Source organism: Callorhinus ursinus, unplaced genomic scaffold (genome assembly GCF_003265705.2).
Source record: "Callorhinus ursinus isolate GAN/ISIS: 27379988/994484 unplaced genomic scaffold, GSC_fseal_2.0 scaffold2, whole genome shotgun sequence".
Taxonomy (NCBI): domain Eukaryota; kingdom Metazoa; phylum Chordata; class Mammalia; order Carnivora; family Otariidae; genus Callorhinus; species Callorhinus ursinus.
The window spans coordinates 13,840,035-13,859,106 of NW_027397064.1; the positions used below are offsets into that span (position 1 = coordinate 13,840,035).

Here is a 19,072-nt window from a genome sequence, read left to right on the forward strand (position 1 = left end):
CTCACTAGAAACCAGCTTTGCCAGCACCTTGGAAAAAAAATAAGAAATACATGTCTATTGTTTAAGCCACCCAGCCTGTGCTATTTTGTTATGGCAATGCAAGCTGACTAATGCACTGGCTGATTGATTTACAGACCAACGACGGACTCCACGACGGTGCTGCTGGCAGAATCCCTGACGGGTTTGTGCCCCACGATTTAGAAGAGGAAATACTCTGAATAGATTTTATTTAATTGCGTCTAACCTCAGCAGGGATGGAGTGTGTCTTTTGATCTATGGATCATAAGGACTATCCTTCTGTAGAGAATTCTATGTGGATCAGAAAATCTAGGAGGGAGCCTCACAATCTCACATAATCCACATAATGACCACCTCTTTCTCTTTGGGCACAATGAGGACGGTCTTTTTCTGGGTTGTAAATCTTATTTTATTTTTGCGGAGTTCAATCCAATGTGTCAGAATACACTCATATATAGACTATCTCTGGAAGTATACACAAGAAACTAGAAATAATAACTTTCTTCAGAGGTGGAATTGAAGACAAGGTGAAATTTTTTTCATAATGTGTCTATACTTTCTGCTTTAAGGAGAGTATTTTAGCATTTTACTCTCAGTAAGATTTTTTTTTTATTAAAGTCTAATTGACATCCAACATTACATTCATTTCAGGGGTACAACATAATGATTTGATATTTTTTTAAAGATTTTTTATTTATTTATTTTTGAGAGAGAGAGAATGAGAGAGAGAGAAAGCACATGGGGGGGGTCAGCAGGAGAAGCAGACTCCCCGCTGAGCAGGGAGCCCGATGTGGGACTCGATCCCGGGACTCCAGGATCATGACCTGAGCCGAAGGCAGTCGCTTAACCAACTGAGCCACCCAGGCGCCTGATGATTTGATATTTGAACATATTGCAAAGTGATCACCATGATAAATCTAGTTAACATCCTATTAACATACTATTTTACAGTATTTCTTTTTATAGCTCTTGAATTCAACATTGACCATTTCCAGAAATGACATTTTATTGAAGAAGAAGAAGAAGAGGAAGAGGAAGAGGAAGAAGAAGAAGAAGAAGAAGAAGAAGAAGAAGAAGAAGAAGAGGAAGAGGAAGAAGAAGAAGAAGAAGAAGAAGAAGAAGAAGAAGAAGAAGAAGAAGAAGAAGAAGAATGGGGAGGAGGAAGAGAGGGGGAAGGAGGAGAAGAGAGAGGAGAAGGGGGGGAAGCTTTATTTTGGAAATAAAGAGAAAAAGGAGGGTTTCCAAAAAGTGACACAGCAATTTTTACCCTGGGTGCACATTTTTCACATAAAGGGATTCCTCCCCCTTATTAGGGAATCTTTTTTGGAAGAGCAAAAAAAAAAAAGAAGGGAAACGCAGCTGGCTGCCTGTTCCATGGACGACCTGCTGTCCTGCCCCTGCTCAGGCTCCTGCTAATCCTTCAAGCATCCTCACGCCATCTTCATCAGCTTGACATGTTCCATCCAAAGAGTCATTCCTTTTTCACATTTACATATCTCCAGGGGAACCTTGTGCTGAATCCACACATTCTCCACCCTAAGACAGACAGACTATATTCAGAAAAGGAGGAGGGACTGTCACTGACAAGAGAAATCCTCCGGTCAAGGCCACAGCCCCGCTCACTGGCTATAGGACTGGCTGCAAGAGGTGGGCAGAGTGGTCCATGGAGAAGGAGCAAGGGCTCAGAACTCCCCCTTTTTGGTGGTTAAGACAGAGTTTGGCCCTGATTCTAACACTTGTCAGGAAAGGCCTGTGATAAATTAAATTATTGCAAATAGAAGTTGTGGACATTAGGAATTTGTGTTTAATTGGCTGCAAGTGTTAAAGACTTGGCAGAAACTTCCGCGGACAACAAATGGAACTGTGCACAGTCGGGAGCACACAGTGTCCACACACCGTGTTCCCGGTCAGAGACAGCAGTTCTGTGCTGCCCAATTCCGCTTGAAGGCGGTGACAGGGCTAAGGCACCCACTGTCCTACTTACAATGATCAGGGGAATGGCCTGGGGCCCAACAAAGAGAAAGGGCGGTCCTAACCAAGGACTGGCCACTTTCGTCCCACTTCCATCCAAATCATGTCCCCTGTTAGGAAATATTCATGAGGAAACTCCTTGTCTCTCTTTGAAAATTTAACACAGAAAATAGAACATAAAATAGAGAACAAAAGAACAACATCCACAGGAATATCCATTGTAGGGAAATATTTCTAAAGTTGATTTCAGGTGACTTTTTTTTTTTTTTTTAAGTGGGAAAATAGGAGCTTTTGTTTTACTGAACAGGAGATAGAATAAAAGCAGAATTCTGTAAGACTGACTTTCGAATCAAAACTTGGTATACTTCATTAATTTGGAACAAATTGTGCTAACTAATTTAATTTTTAAGCCAACAAGGAAATACAGTTTATAGGTTATGAGGTGATACACAAACATGTTTTTTTTTTCTTAAATATTTTATTTATTTATTTGAGAGAGAGCATGCGAGAGAGAGAGAGAGAGAGCATAAGTGGGGGGAGGGGCAGAGGGAGAGGGAGAAGCAGACTCCCTGCTGAGCAGAGAGCCCGATGCGGGACTTGATCCCAGGACCCTGGGATCGTGACCTGAGCCAAAGGCAGATGCTTAACCGACTGAGCCATGCAGGCGCCCCCAGACACGTCTTGAGCTGCTATCCTATCCACCTTACGCGTGTTTACAAAGTCCACATGCATATCCCTACAGGATTCTGTGCTCCGATGCTCTAACATGCTCTGGTGAGGCAATCTTGAGCTCTCTGAGCCTTTGTTCTCCCCTGTAGAATAAGGAAAATAATACACAATAAGACCATTGGAAAGATTCCCTGAAATAATGCTTGGGAGCCCCAGATTCCTATGGGGTATGAATTATTATTACTGAAAACAGTGACTCAGGCTCACCTTTCCTAGGAAAGTTCAGAAAATGTTGCCTTGACCAGTGGCTTCTTGACCAGTGGCTTGTCTCCGCTGACGGACGGCAGCGCATGAGCAAACGGAGGAAAATCATCTAAGCAAGGAACAGAAGAGGGTACGGCACTGTGACGGCCAACCCTAAACAACCAAGATGCAAACCTATGCGGACAGAATATGGAAATGTATTATGGGGGTGTCAGGGGAATGTAACATTGCGGGGGTGAGGGACCCGAGTCAAGCCAAGCTCTCGGCCACTACTAATGTAAAGATTTGCCTATTCTGGGTATTTCATATAAATGGAATCAGACAGTATTTGTCCTTTTGTTTTTGCCTTATTTCACTTCGCATGTTTTTAAGATCCATTCATGTTGTGGAATATATCAGTACTTCATTTCATTTTATAGCTGGATAATATTCCATTACATGGATACACTACATTTTGTCTATCCATTAATCAGTTGACGGGCATTTGGATTATTTCCACCTTTGAGCTATTACAAATAATGCTGTCATGAACATTTGTGTACAAGTTTTTGTGTGGACACATGTGTTTTCTTCTCTCTAGGGTCTCTTCTCTAAGGGCAATAATCCCATTCATGAGGGCTCTACCCTTATGTCCTAATCACCTCCTAAACACCCACTTCCAAATACTGTCACATTGGGGATTAGGTTTCAGCATATGAATTTTGGGGGGACACAAGCCTTCCATCCATAGTAGGAGCTAAAGCAGCAGATGAAAGTTTTACTGGCGTTCAGAGTCTGACACCACAGAAAGGTTAGAGACCAGTGAGTCTTTTTTTTTTAAGATTTTTAAGTATTCATTTATTTGAGAGAGAGAAAGAGAGAACGAGCAGGGGGGAGGGGTAGAGGGAGAGAGAGAAGCAGACTCGATCCCAGGACCCTGGGATCATGACCAGAGCTGAAAGCAGACGCTTAACTGACTGAGCCACCCAGGCGCCCGAGACCAGTGAATATTATGGTCCAATAAAAGCTTTGCAGTCGGTGCTTATGTTTTTTTATTTTATTTATTTTATTTTTTTAAAGATTTTATTTATTTATTTGACAGAGAGATAGAGAGAGAGCATAAGCAGGGGGAGCGGCAGGCAGAGGGAGAGGGAGAAGCAGACTCCCTGCTGAGCAGGGAGCCCAATGTGGGACTCGATCCCAGGACCCTAGGATCATGGCCTGAGCTGAAGGCAGCCACTTAATCAACTGAGCCACCCAGGCGCCCCAAATGCCTATGTTTTTTCAATCAGAAATAATTTCAGTTCTTCTTATCAGCCCCATCTACAGGCTACAGTGAGTTTTAAAAGACCTGAGACTATGTTGGCATTGGTAGCATCACCCAACCAGGGATACCCAGGGCTGCTTCCAATCAGAGTCGGATCAACTAGGAGGTCCTTGAGGTCTCTTGTTTTGCAGCATGATTCTATTTTGTAGGAGTACTCCAAAAACAATATGTATTCAACCAGAACTCTTCATTCCCCTCTTTTTTTTTTTTTAAGATTTTACTTATCTGTTTGTCAGAGAGGGAGAGAACAAGCAGGGGAAGTGGCAGGCTGAGGGAGAAGCAAGCTCCCTGATGAGCAAGGAGCTCAACACAGGACTCAATCCCAAGACTCTGGGATCATGACCCAAGCCAAGGCAGACACCCAACTGACTAAGCCACCCAGGCGTCCCTTTTTTCCCCTCTTCATCAGAATCTTTCCCCTCTAGAACCAGCATCTGTCAGTCTGTTTTGGTAAATTGTTTCTCCTCTTTCTCCCTCCTCCTCTGCTCCTGCCCCTGCTTGCGCGCTCTCTCTCTCTCTTTCTAAAATAAATAAATAATCTCAAAAATAAATAAATAAATGGATAAAAACCAGAACAAAAACAGAGAATTTGTAGCAGATTGAAAGGAGGAATGTTGGAACCAATGATCAAAACTATGGAAATGGAGCTAAAGGATGTTCCAGAAAATAAATTACTATCGATGAGAAAGAAGGAAATAAGAGCAGCAAAAGAACAAACGATACTTTCACTGAATAAAGTATGAACACTTGTGTGAGCCAAAAGAGCAATAAGAAACTAGAACATGTCATTCCAAAATCAGGACACATTTGTTAATTAATATCGGTTGATGCCCTGAGTCACTTTGCTTTCTGTTAGTTTAATCACAGAATTGAAACAGGATACGAAATGTTCTGAAGACTCTATTATTCAAATTAAGTATTTATCTAGACAGTGAGCCTCTTAATCAGTGGCTTTCAAACATTTTTTGACCCTCAGCCACAGTAAGAGATGTATTTTATATCAAAGGCTATCTCTCTCACACACACACAAAAGCTTCACATTACCTTTACTATAGGCAACGTGCTCTGATATTTTCTTTCTGGACTATTTTATTTTATTCTATTTCTTGTTTTTAAAATGCTGTCAGAGGGGCACCTGGGTGGCTCAGTCATTAAGCGTCTGCCTTCAGCTCAGGTCATGATCCCAGGGTCCTGGGATCGAGCCCCGCATCGGGCTCCCTGCTCCGCGGGAAGCCTTCTTCTCCCTCTCCCTCTCTGCCTGCTTGTGTTCCCTCTCTCACTGTATCTCTCTCTGTCAGATAAGTAAATAAAATCTTAAAAAATAAATAAAATTAAATAAATAAATAAAATGCTGTCAGAGACCCAGTAAATCTATTTCATGATTCACTCATGTGTTGCAGTCAGTTCATAGTCTGAAAAGTATTTATCAAATGGCCTGATCTGCAATGTCCTAGTTTCTTAGGACCACCTGGGACTGCTACTGCAGAGAATCTCAGACCTGCCTTACCAAGGGAGCTTTCTCCAGCTCAGATCCACAGCCAGAGTCCCTGGAATGTGAACCAGACTTCCCAGCTATGTTTCCAGTGGTTTTCTCCCATCTCTTAGGGGGATGTGGTTCCTGTCCGCCCTCCAAATTGCCTGGGAAGCCAGTGCTCTTGGCAAAGCAAGACAGCATCCTCAGGATAACTGTCCCTTCTCTTCACCCATCTTTCTTTGGTGTTGCTGCCCTTGGACACTACCAAGGCACCAGGATGGTGTCTGTTTCCACTTGTGGTCCAAGTTGACCTTAGCCATGGTTCCATTCTATCAGACTTGCTCCCTCTGGTTGCACTGCTGACCCGGGCATCCCTGCTTGCCAAAGACACCCTTCCCAGTAGCTTCTGGGTGGCATTCTCTCTCCCTCCTGGTGAAAGAGGTGGGTTGACCGAAATGTGTGGGATCTATTGGAAATCCCCAAAACCCTCTTCACAGGTCCTGGACCAGGGAACATAAGCCCTGGTATGCCATGAGCAGTGAGCATTTGGAACAAATATGGATCTGGGTATAAAAGGCCATTAGTTGCAAAATTGTATTGGAATTGCTACATAAAATTGATTCACAAATAAAATCACCTTTCCTTACAATGGCATTGTTGAGAAATTCTAGTGTACAGTTGAACTCTTGGCACAAAGTTAGAGGTTTTGGTAATATACATATACACAGTGTGTTTAGTTTTTTTGTTTTGTTTTGTTTTTTTTTTTAAAGATTTTATTTATTTATTTGAGAGAGAGAGAATGAGAGATAGAGAGCACGAGAGGGAAGAGGGTCAGAGGGAGAAGCAGACTCCCTGCTGAGCAGGGAGCCCGATGCGGGACTCGATCCTGGGACTCCAGGATCATGACCTGAGCCGAAGGCAGTCGCTCAACCAACTGAGCCACCCAGGCGCCCTAGTTTTTTTGTTTTGTTTTGTCGTTTCTGTTTTCTTAAGATTTCATTTTATTTATTTTTAAAAAGGTTTTTTTTTATTTGAGAGAGGGAGAGAGCACGAGCAGGGGGAGCAGCAGAGGGAAAGGAAGAAGAAGGCTCCCCACAGAGCAGGAAGCCCGACGCAGGACTCGATCCCAGGACCTGAGATCACGACCTGAGCCGAAGGCAGATGCTTAATCGACTGAGCCACCCAGGCGCCCCATAGTGTGTTTAGTTTTAACATACCACCATCTACACAGTGAGTACTCAGAAGGATACTTATTGGTTAAATATAGAAAAATTTGAGAATATTAAGTTAGCTTCTGGACTAAAAAAATCTTAAGGTTGGAGTGACTCTAGAGTTAATCTAAATTGCTTCCATTGCTATTTGCATTCCACGTTCCTAGATTAGTTAGGAGTACATTTGGCTGCAAATAACAGAAAATCTGACTGCTGTGGCTTGAACAAATAAGGATGCGTCTTTCTCACCCAGCAAGGTATCTGGAGGTAAGCAGTTGCTGTCAGATTGATCCTCCCTGACTCTCTTGGCCTTTTCCTTGTGGTTTTGAGACAGCTTCTGCAGCTCTTAGCATCACATCCACATTCAAGATAGAATAAAATGTGGAGGCAGCCACCAGCCTTATCTGTTCCTTCTTATTGGGAAATCATATCTAATCCAAATGCCCCAGCAGGAATTTCTCCAAGGTCTAAGGTACTGTAAGGTTAGAACTGGGTCACCTGTTCACCTCCACGTACAGCTGAGTTGTGGTTAGAAAGGAGGAAGTTCAAGGGTGGATATTCAGTAAGTGATTGGGAGTGATGGCCAGATTACTTCAACCAGGGGCCCCTCATCCTTGCTTGAACATCTTTGTACCATTTTTGGTAGTTCTAGAATGTTCTTTTTGTTTTAACCAGAATCTGCTTCCTTGTAACTTGTCCCTATGGCCTCTGATTCTGCCCCGAGGACTTCTGCAGACAAATTTGAGTATTTCTTCTTGGTGACAGCCATACAAATATTTGAAGACAGCTGTCGTATCTTCTCAGATTTTCCTCTTATCCACATGAAACATCTCCATTATGTGACATCATGATTTCAACTGTTCTCACTTTTTGGTGTGCTCTTCTCTGAATCTGTTTCAGTTTATCAATGTTGCTTATTAGACTTTGTTGCCCCAAATGACATCATTAGTAAAGAGGTGGCCTGAGCCAAGCCAGAGAAGTCCCATGATTACCTCCATTGTTCTGGGTTATTGCTAAGTCAGCTCAAGTTTGCAATCTCTTCTGTGCACTTCCTGCTGGTGATTCAGCCAACTAAAGATCATAATTTTTTTCTGTCTTTCTACTTCCTTTCTTTATGCATGTGCTCTAGGGATCATAGAGCAGGATTTATATTTATTAATAGTATTTTATGGCATTCGATCTGACTTGTATTTCTAGTTTATTGGGTCCTTTTCAGATTTCAATGCTATGATCCAGGGTATCAGTTATCCCTCCCAGAATCTCACTATCTGCAAATGAGACAAATTTATGCTGTTCTGAACTCCATATAAATCTCCATTAGGTATTTTCAACAAGAAAGTCGGGAGAGACTCTTTCAACCTGCCACCACTGAATTCTTTCTAAAGTGGAGCTGACTGCCATTTAGTTGGGGCCCTTTGGCACATGGTGAATTCACCTCATGATCATTCTGTCCACACATCACCTTTTGTCTTAAAGATATTATGAGATCCTCTTTTAACTACTTTGCAAAAATCCTGATCTATGAAAGCAGTCTCCTGATCAAATAACTTAGAAACTTAGTGAAGTTTGTAAGCAAGGACTTTTACCAACGAATCCATACTAGGTCCTAGAGAGCACTAGCTTCCTTTCTGAGTTCCTCAGGTTAGACTTTATATACTGTAGCCCAGAACACTTTATGACCATGTTGCCTTCCTTATACTGGGTACTGGAAACTCGATGCAAAATTTGGAGCTGAATCACAGCACCAGCTATGATATTTCACATTAAACAAGGGGTTAGCACAAAGGCAAAAAGTATGTGTCATTAATCTTTGAAAAGCTCTTACATGACTCACAAAGACTAGTGTGCATGGTGTGCCTTGTATAGTAATCCTTCCCTGCATCAAAGCTTGAGCACCACCGAGTTCAACTAATGAAAGGTGCTAAAGGAAGCCCATCATCGAACATTTTAACAAATCCATAAAATAACATTTTAGCAAATCCATCTCTAGCAGTGAATGAAGATTAGAAGAATCTGAAGCACCCTGCTTATCAGCAAGGTTTAATTCATGCTATTTTCATATAAACCCTTTATAATCTTAATGCATAGTTATAAATTTTTTTGTTGGTATGAGGATTAAAGTAATTATGAAATTATCTAAAGTCACTATCTATGAAATTATCTAGTACAGGTTCTGGCACCTAGTAGATTTGAATCTAAATCTTTCTAGATTAAATATTAAATACACTATTCTTTGAAAGGTTGGAGAAAAGATCTTGGCCACTGACATTTATTTTTCCAAAGTGGTTCTTCTCTTCCATGACCTTGGGCATTGATCCTATGATGACCCCTTACTATAAGTTGATCCATGTGATTAATGCCTTTAGTAATGAATTTGTGGAGCTGAAAGGAGGACTTTATTTTAAAATGGCAGTTAGCTACCCACCCTCTAAAAAAAGTGGGAGGTGCCTGGGTGGCTTAGTCAGCTAAGCACGTGACTCTTGATTTCAGCTCAGGTCATGATCTCAGGGTTGTAAGATTGAGCCCTGAGTCAGGCTCCACGTCAGGCATGGAGCCTGCTTAAGGTGCTTTCTCTTGGGGCACCTGGGTGGCTCAGTTGATTAAGCATCCTCCTTCAGCTGGGGTCATGATCTTGGGGTCTTGGGATAGAGCCCTGCACTGGGCTCCCTGCTCGGCAGGGAGTCTGCTTCTCCCTCTGACCCTCCCCCCTCTCACGTGCTCTCTCTCTCTCAAATAAATAAAATCTTTAAAAAAAAATGAATTACATATATACTAAAAAGTAGTGAAATGTTCTGTGTAATCATCCTTTCCTTTAAAATGCTGACTTGGGGTGCAGTCGTTTCCTAGGGCTGCCGTAACAAAGTACCAAAAACTGGGTGGCTGAAAACAACAGAAATGTGTCGTCTTATAGTTCCGGAGGTTAGAAGTCTGAAATCACAAAATAGGCAGGGCCATGCTCTCCCCGACACCTGGAAGAGGATCCTCCTTTACCTTTTCCAGATTCTGGTGTTTGCCGGTGATCTGTGGCCTCCCTCAGCTTGTAGACACATCCCTCCAGGCACATGGCTGTTTTCTCTCTGTGTGTCCTCACCCCTCTTCCCTCTCCGTGTGCCTGCCCCTGCCTCCAAATCTCCCATTCTTACAAGGACACTGGTCTTATTGAATGAGTTATCCTTATAATTAATTACCTTTGTAAAGATCCTATTTCCAGTGAAGGTCATGTTCTGAGGTACGGCTGCGGGGGACAAGGGGGCTCGAATTTCAACACATCGTTTTGGGGGGGACAAAATCCAAGCCATTGTATTGGACTTAGTGAAGAATTGTGGCGTTATATTGGCTGCATGAACACGGATAACGGCCACAGAAGCTGCCTTCAGGAGGTGGGCACTGGGCAGACAGGGAGGGTGGAAAGGAAGAATTTTCCATGCCCGCTTCGGCTCACACGATATTTGTAGGGGAACATGGAGACACTCATGGAGGCTGAGAAGTGGCAGCTTGTTTAAGGCCTTACGGTCTTGCCATATTTTACCCCTTCCATAGTAAAGAAGGCTTCGAGTATGCATTGCTTTTTATTATGAATCTCAGTGTTTACAATAAATAACAAGAAATAAGACCTGCTATATCTTGGGGCGCCTGGGTGGCTCAGTTGTTAAGTGTCTGCCTTCAGCTCAGGTCATGATCTCAGGGTCCTGGGATCAAGCCCCGCATCGGGCTCCCTGCTCAGCAGGGAAGCCTGCTTCTCCCTCTCACTCCCCCTGCTTGTGTTCCCTCTCTCTCGCTGTGTCTCTCTCTGTCAAATAAATAAATAAAATCTTAAAAAAAAAGACTTTTTATATCTTTTCTAGCCCAAGTCACAGCATGACCAAGCACTGATTTATATCTGTTCTACACAAATTAGCAAAGGAAATGGATTGTAACATATTACAGTTTGACACATAATGAACACCTACACCAATACTCAATGAACATTATTTTTCTCCCTTCTGTTGACTGTCAATTCCTCAAAAGCTAATTTTATCAGATTTAACATAGCAAAGAAAAACGCCACCTTAATAGAAAACACAGTATCTCAGAAGGAGGATACCAAGGAAGGCTATTTATAAGATTTGGGTTTGAGTTGGGGCCCAGATGGTAAAGAGATGGTTTTTCAGTACAGGGAACAAATTTACAGTGGCCGTAGTTTATGACAGAATAGTTTAGGATTGGTGGACACAGCAAGGTCAGGGTTTTGATGAGTAAGTTGTTGCCTGATAGGTATGCTTTTTTTCACAGGTGAGCAATCTGTTTCCTGATAAGAGAGCAGTTTCCCCAAATAAGCAAACTATTTTCTTGGATAAATCAGTTTGTAGGAATCTCCTGAAGCAAATAGCTAAATTATTTACTGGTTTACACTTACCTATCTTCCTGTGCAATAATTTCCAGAACATATTAATACGGAGGGGAGCCTCCTCTCTCCTCCCTCATATTCTTGGACACAACCCTCAAACTATCATAGCGGTGGAAGTTAAGTTCAGGAATATTTAAGGAGCAAAATGATTAGTATTCTGTTTTTTTGAGATTTTATTTATTTATTTGAGAAAGAGAGACACATAATACAAGCGAGAGCACCAGTGTGGGGGGGTGGGAAGCAGACCCCCCGACTGAGCAGGAGTGCAACATGGGGCTTGATCCCAGGACCCCAGGATCATGACCTGAGCCGAAGACAGACCCTTAACTGACTGAGCCACCCAGGCACCCCTGATTAGTATTCTTTAGAGAACTATTTTCAGTAGGGGAGAGAAACTGCCTCTTTTTGTGATAGAAAGATCACAGACATACCTATCGACCTACTAGAAGAGGCATAATCGTGTAGCCAATACATGGTGTTACGTGCATCATGGTCATAGCTGGGCAGGCCAGGGAACCTTTTGCTGTTTTATGATTCTCATTATAGCTATAAGCCCAGTTTTTCATTATGAATGCCATTAATCGTAAGAGAGAACAAATGTAAGAGACAAAAGAATTACTGAATGAGGAAATCTATCTACATAACTATAAACAGAGCTCAAAACACATAGCCTTCCAAAGAAGCTTTTTCTATTTCTTAAAAGCTCAGCATATTGGCCAAAACGCCAATATTTCTCATCTGCTGTCAAGGTTTACCGTAGACCATGTAAGTCAACTGAGTTCGGAAATACTAAAATGATCGCATTGAAAGAAATCTCCATTATCAGTCCTGGATATCAAAATTGAAGTATGTGGGAAGCAGGGCTAAAAGACAGGTGTGAAACTGCCAACTTAGGGAACTTCTCTCTAAATAAACAGACGATGCTGAAACTGCAACTTTCCCCCTGATAGCAGATCAGCATTTCTTCAAATCACCCTGTCGTATTTTCTGCAATAGCAATCACTACTTTGATGACATAAGCATCATTCCTGGTTCTCGTTTTGAGAAGAGTTATATTCCACTGGAAAATTTCTAGCAGGGGAGTGTATTTTGGTCTAATATTTTGTTGCCACTGAGACTAAGAATAAAGACCAAAGAAAACCAAAGTCTCTCTTGAGAGAATCGCAGCAATATTGCCTCCCAGCTTTAAGGAAGTCTCTTGAAGAGCATCCCCAAAAGCTTCCTTTTCAAGTAATCACCTCCTTAAAGCTTAATGTTCAAATATGGTAACATTCTGAGGTCCCGGGGGTTGGGATTTCAACACGAGGATTTGGGGAAGGGTCATACGTCTTTCCGCAACAGAGCCCAAGGCAAGATGTTTAATGGGGAAGACCAGTTTCCGCATGAAACACACAGGGAGAGGTAAAGGGCAAGGGGGCACTGAGCAGTGAAGCATGTGGCTAGGACAATCCTGAGAAGCCCAGGCAGGGTCTAGGGCAAGAAGAGGTCGGAGAATAATGGGCTCTGCTGTTTATGGCGAGCCAGCATCAGGATCCCACTTAAATTTCAGGCATGGAATGTGTGCGGAAGGATGGTTCAGCTGCCGACAGGAATTGGGCATGATGTGTCGGTTCGCATGTCTATCCTAGACGTTGAGGCTCCTGGGACCTGGGGTTGTAATTCATCCATCTTGGCATCCCCAGGGTCAGGGGCCGGAAACAGGGAAGGAACACAGCAACACTTGTTAAAGGAATTAATGAGCCTCTTAATGGAGACTAGGAATGAATTTTCAAACCATCTGTGAACTGGGTCACTTTGCAGGTGGTTGATGCCATCTGTTGTATGTCCATTTTTCTCTTGTTCTCAAAGTCAGATTCCTGTCCCCACCCCACTCCCAGGTGTGCATGCGTATGCATACACACACATATGCACGTGTGTGCTCACACACTCACAGTGGTCCTCTGGCTAGAGCAAGAATGAGTGGCAGAATCTGCATAGAGGGGGTACACACCTGTTTGTCTAAAGGTAGGTTAAGTCAAATCTCTATTGGCTTGTGAGGCTTTGTTTATGAATTGTTTTTTTTTTTAAAGATTTTATTTATTTATTTGAGAGAGAAAGACAGCGAGAGAGGGAACACAAGCAGGGGGAGTGGGAGAGGGAGAAGCAGACTCCCCGCTGAGCAGGGAGCCCGATGTGGGACTCGATCCCGGGACTCCAGGATCATGACCTGAGCCGAAGGCAAGTCGCTTAACCAACTGAGCCACCCAGGCGCCCTGTTTATGAATTGTTAATACCAACGGATTAGACTTTTATCTAAGAAACCCAGTGCTTATTCTGCCCTTTCTTCCTACCTTCCTTAACCCTGCCTTGCTTCGACAACTATAGAGGGCCTGGGAGGTGACCATCTCAGCTACTCTCAGGACCTGTGTGCAGATCACTCTCTAAGTGTTTCAGGCACCACTTCCTGCCTCTCTGTGTTAGCTAATCACAGATTTCCGTTTTTTAAGTCAGTGAAGTCTCTTCCCTAACTTACAGTGTAGCCAGAACACAGGATCAAAAGTCATTGGGTGGGAATGACGAGATGAACTCTTTTTAATTGTGATTTCAAGGATGATAGAATGACTTGAGAGGAAACATGGTGTCCAAATGAAGTGGGCAGGAGGAGGGACAATTGGTTGGGCATATTTGGCCAGGCGTTCTCTCTCAAGTCTATCTATACTGGGGAGGCTGCCAATCAGGTAGCCAGCCAATCATCACATAGCTATGATGGAGAGCAAATTATTGCTTGTGAAGACCTCAGGTCACAGGAGGAAAGAACAGTGACTTCACAGGTGTATATCCTCAGTTCCTAATGTTTTACCTTTACAATTATATAGCTTAGGCCTTTACAGTATTCCCAATGTCTATACTCTCAACAATACCTAGAGACAGGAAATCAAGTATCATAATCCCCATGAGTATGGGCTAAATTGTGTCCCCTCACCCCAACTCATACGTTGAAGTCCCAAACCCTAGTCCCTCAAAATACAACTGGGTTTAGAGATAGGGCCTTTTAAGAGGTAAGTAAGGTAATGAGGTCATTAGGGTGGGCCTTAATCCAATCTGATTTGTGTCCTTGTGAGAAGAGGAAATCAGGAAACACACACAACACACAGAAGGGGAAGAAACACCGCGGTTGTGGGCACACGGAGCAAAGGCTGTGGGGGGACACAGGGAGGAGATGGGCCGTCCGAAAGCCCAGGAGAAAGGCCTCAGGAGAAACCCAAACTGCCAACCCTTCGATCTCAGCCTTCTAGACTCCAAAACAGAGAGAAATTTCTGTTGTTGAAGTCACTCAGTCTGTGGTATTTTGTCATGGGGCCCTCATAATCTACTACACCTCATTTTACGGTAAGTGACTGCCCAAAGTCCCAGAGCGAGTCAGACTTGGCCCAAGAATCATAGATTTTCAATTCTGTTATTTGGCCTCATTCTATTACCCCCTTCTGCCTTGCAATGGTAAAAAAGAAATCATCGCATAAAATTTAAAAAGTAACCTTTATTCCTTTCTCTGTTTTATTACAAATGTAACCATTGTAGAAAATTTAACTTTAGATTACTAGGATCACTTAAAAGAAGAAAATAGAAGCTATCTATAATCCCATCACCTCAAGGCTATGGCCACTGTTCATGGATCGGGGCTCCCTTTCCATGCCGGTAAGAACTCCTGTTTATCTGTGGACAGAAAATTGACCCCTCTGAATGGTCCTCCAGCACTTCTGTATTTATATCCCCTGTGCCCAGAAGCAAATCTCTCACACTCTCTTTTTCCTCTTCATGCCACCTGGCTGATGACCTTTGTGGAATCATTTAGCTGGCACAGCGTCCCCCAGCGGCCTCCCAACCACTGCCCCCAACTGCTGCCCCCACCTGTCTAGTATTGGTGCGGGGGGACTGCATTCTCCTCCAGCAGGAGGCTTTGCTGCAAACAGGTGATCCAACCCTTCCCCAATCCCCCCCAGAACACAGAGACCAGTCTTTGACATTTAACAGAAAGGATGGAAAGAACGTACAACATTGAGAATAATTTACAACCCTGGTTCACACTCACACCTAAGTACCTTCAGAATTGTCAGCTCTGAGGCATTTGACTAGATAGCAGGATTTGGGATGTTGGAAGGGAACGGAGAAGAAATTGGGGGGTTTTCTTCATAGAGTATGGGGGGCATCAACGGAAATGGGAAAAAATACCATCTGTATTTGCAGTAACTTCTAACTGTAATTTATATTGCTTTTCAAATATGATATAGGCAACAAATCAAAGCAGAATTAGCAGTGTCAGTTACTTTGTCACTAATAGATATCACGGATATTGTCATACCAAATTAAAGTTGTAGACACCACTAGATACCATTTGCTTTCATCACTTTGAAATTACAGTAACTTTTAGACCCATTGCAAGGTCTTGTTAAATCATGCAGTAAAAAGTATGCATAGTTCTTTACCACCAATTTTCTTTTTAAAATATATTAATAACTATGTTAATATAGTTGGGTTCTTTTGTGATCTTATATATTTTACTCTATGCATCAAAAAATGTTTTTCTGAGAAGTTGTCCACAGGCTTCGCCAGAATGCCAGAAGGGCCTGGCACAAAGAAGGGTTGGGCCCCCGCTGCAGAGTGAAGGAGCTGAGTTCCTTGTTCACACGGGGACGAATGTGTATGCATCCCTTTCAGGGCTGTGTCTGGGGGATAAGGAACTGAGGCCCCGTGAAGAGGGATGGCAAAGATAATGGGAAAAAGCACGAGGCCTGACTCTGCTTCTCTCCCAGCTGACTGGCCTGGGCCTGAGGCCTCTGTCAGAGAAATGAGAACAGATGAGAGTCTTAGAAAAGAGATTCTGAGCGTGGCCTGGCCTGCTTTGCATCACAGGTGGTAGCCGGTGACACAGTGTTGGGGAGAAGACCACTCTTCCCACATCCGCATGGCCTTGGGCATGACAAGGACCTCTGCAGGGGTCCAGGTCAGAGCCGGGGTCAAGGCTCTTTTCTGCATGTTCTTGGGCAGCGGGCATTGAGAAGCTGGAGAAGAGACACAGCACAGGGACGTTCCAGTGACTGCCACCCAGACTGTGGCCTAGGGGCACGCGTTCGGATGAGGATTTGGGACTCACAGAAATAACTGGATCATAAATGGGATTCAAGTGTTTGCCTGGGCTGGCGTGGGACTTCACGTCCATCACGATGTTGGCATAAGTGAAAATGCCAACATTTGTTTTATTTTTCTCACGGGTGGGGCAAACCTGTGTCAGCTCTGGTAGGGGCTTTGAAAGCCCACCTTTCCAAATCTGGCACATCTGGTCCACCAGAGTTTTTTTGTTTTTTGTTTTTTTTTTAAAGGAAGGGGAAAGCTAAAAGGGGCAGAGGGTAGGTAGGCGATGAGCATGCTTTTGGGGATAGAATGAGAGACAGGCGGTGGGTAGGAAGAGAAGGGAAAAGTAAAGCACAGATACTTCTCAACTACAATGTCTTCTCTGTGGAAGCAACTGTCCTTCAGTAAGCATGGTGGGGCTGGTGGTGGGGCAAGTAACCCAAAGGGTGCTGGTCCATTTGGGAGGAAGAGCACCCCATTTGGGACTCTGCCCATAGGGAGAGCTCATCTTTGTTTGTTTGTTCCCTTGCTCCTCTAGCCAAGTGGTTGGGAGAGGTTTGGGAGGCTGAAAGAGAGGCCAACTCCACTTACACAGGAAAAGCCAGTGCAGGGAAGGAGAGAGGTAGGTAGAGAGAATACCCTCAGGGCCGAGTCTTAGCAGCCTCGGATATTGAAAGATGTAGAGCAAGAGAACTGAGGAGTGGAGGAAAGGCCGGGAGGCATGGGAACATGGTTATAGGTTGGATTTCCTTCCATGTTCTTCACAAGATGAGACAAAATAATGATATTTATCTTTTATTACTTTTGGATCCTGACTTGTGCTTCAGTAATGTGAATGATTCTTTTTATTTTTTATTTTTTTAAAAAAGATTTTATTTGTTTATTTGACAGAGAGAGAGAGAGTACCAGCAGAGGGAAGGGCGAGCAGGAGAGGGAGAAGCGGGCTCCCTGCTGAGCAAGGAGCTCAACTCAGTGCTGGATCCCAGGACCCTGGGATCATGACCTGAGCCAAAGGCAGCCGCTTAACCAACTGAGCTGCCCAGGCGCCCCATGAATGGTTCTTTTTAATGTGAATCTGCACAGAGCCTGAACCACAGAAAACCTTTAGCTGAAGTAGGTAAATGATTAAAATCTAATAAATAAATAAATAATAAAGTGGTGCCTGGGTGGCTCAGATCGTTAAGCGTCTGCCTTCGGCTCAGGTCATGACCCCAGGGTCCTGGGATCGAGCCCCGCATCGGGCTCCTGGCTCAGCGGGGAGCCTGCTTCTCCCTCTCCCACTGCCTCTTCCCCTGCTCATGCTCTCTCTCTGTATCTCTGTCTCAAATGAATAAATAAAACCTAAAAAAAAAAAAAATGAAATAGGTAAATGGTATAATCAATACACACAGAAAGAAAAGATTACTTACTAATATTTTAAAAACGCAAATCAAGATGAGATGCTTAGTTCACCAACCAAATTGATCCAGCCAGAATGTAGGGAAATGACCCTTCACATACATTATTGGTGCCATAATCCTGTGGGGAGCAATTTGGATTGTTCAGCTTTCCAAAAGCCTTAAAAGTCTGCAGATCATTTCACTGTTTAGGTAGTTCCTCGTGTACAAATTTATAGAAAATGTATTAGTGATGAAGGCAAAAACGTACCTCTAAGTGTCTATGTTATAAAAATTAAAAAGAGTTTTTTTAAATCTAAAAACAACTTAATTCCCCCAAACAAGGTATTGGATAAATAAATTATGGTATAGCAATATAAAAGAATAAAAGACATTTAAATGATGCTAAAACCATCACATCAGCATCATGTCCCAGAGGATGCCTAGCACCTGGTGTAAGGAGAGGGAATGAATGCTTAGGAACCAGAGCAGAAAACTTTCTAAGGTGAGGAACTGTCCTATTTCTTGTGCGTGGTGATAGTTATAAGACTGTACACAATTACCCAAAGTCATCAAACGTCACACTTACAGTTGGCCAATTTTATTTTAAGTGAACAGTACCTTAAAAAATAAAAGAGAGGAAAAATGATGCTATAGAATAGCCAATGGAAAGAAAAGATATCAGTAACCTATTAAGTCTGAAAAATTAAGTTTTAAACCAATTTGTACAGCATGATTTCACTTTTATGTTAAAATTCTCATATATAAAAAGAAATAATATGAATAATATGAAAAGTGTCCACCAAAATGCTAAACAGTTATTACTGCTAGATGGATGAAATTATAGAGGGGTTTTCTTTATCTTCGTTCTTTCTTTCTTTTATGTTTAAATTAACATATGATGTATTACGTATTATTTGTTTAGGAGTTTTCTTTTTTATCTTAATTTTTTTTCTTTTTTTTTTAAAGATTTTATTTATTTGACAGAGAGAGACACAGCGAGAGAGGGAACACAAGCAGGGGGAGTGGGAGAGGGAGAAGCGGGCTTCCCGCGGAGCAAGGAGCCCGATGCGGGGCTCGATCCCAGGACCCTGGGACCATGACCTGAGCTGAAGGCAGACGCCCAACGACTGAGCCACCCAGGCGCCACCTTAAATTTTTTTTCTATATTTTACTTTTATACTCACTTTTTTCTTTTTTCCTTTTTATAAGACTTTATTTATTTGAGAAAGAGAGAGAGCACGAGTTGGGGGAGCGGCAGAGGGAGAGGGAGAAACAGACTTCCCG

General features: G+C 43.0%; 1 long non-coding RNA gene across 2 annotated transcripts in view; it reads right to left on the reverse strand.

Annotated features, from left to right (window-relative positions):
• Positions 1–2,501: 2,501 nt before the first annotated feature.
• LOC141370186 (uncharacterized) overlaps positions 2,502–19,072 on the reverse strand; it is a 36,151-nt gene continuing 19,580 nt past the window's right edge. Inside the window, exons 6-8 of one of the 2 annotated variants that reach the window (XR_012374017.1) lie at positions 17,819–17,927; positions 2,926–3,031; positions 2,502–2,801 (exon numbers count right to left, since the gene is read on the reverse strand). This is a non-coding gene — a long non-coding RNA (uncharacterized lncRNA). The remainder of the gene's footprint in view (positions 2,802–2,925; positions 3,032–17,818; positions 17,928–19,072) is intronic. The other variant, XR_012374018.1, reaches the window with a different exon arrangement.